Raw genomic sequence first — 719 nt, 5'->3', positions numbered from 1 at the left:
ACTGCTCTTTCTTCCTGTATGATATCAGGAGTAAAATGTTGTGGATGTTGATTAGGCCTACTGAACACTGACTCCTAAACTATGACATGCTGAATGTCATGATACAAACACATAGAGCAACTCTAGAATCTATGCAAGTACATGTAGCTTAATCATTTTCGTCTGGAATAAAATTCTGTGTTCCATGACAAAATTCATCCTGGAGAAAATATTACTTTAAATTACAGTACTGCTGCAAATGATAGCTTTGTGGAATATACACATGTCATTGTATGTATCCAATAGATAAACAACATTTTCTGAATATAACAAAAATGTGTATTGCAATTTATGTTTCTATACTTGCATACTCTGATGCATGTTTGTACGCTACCATTTTGTCTTCAATTGAAGTGCATTGGCTGTATACACCTTGTACATTTATCTTTCAGAGCCAATATAATAATTCGATACTATCTCAGAACAAACCAAACAAGAATTCTAATGTTAAAGCAAAATATATTATGCATGTTCCTTCTGAATTAAGGTCCAAACAAGCATAATCTGTATCATTCTTAAATTACTACTGGTATATGGTTGAATGTCTTCCTTTCACAAAACAACAAAATTGTGTTGCATCCACATATAAAACTCTTAAAAAGTAAAAATTCTTAGAACACATTTAGACAAAATCATGATTAAGTTACAACAGATGCACAGTAAAAGTTCTATCAAAATTG

This window comes from Diadema antillarum, unplaced genomic scaffold, assembly GCF_040938485.1.
Source record: "Diadema antillarum isolate AM-2024a unplaced genomic scaffold, OU_Dant_1.0 seq00001558_RagTag, whole genome shotgun sequence".
Classification (NCBI taxonomy): domain Eukaryota; kingdom Metazoa; phylum Echinodermata; class Echinoidea; order Diadematoida; family Diadematidae; genus Diadema; species Diadema antillarum.
This window is presented reverse-complemented; position numbering follows the sequence as displayed.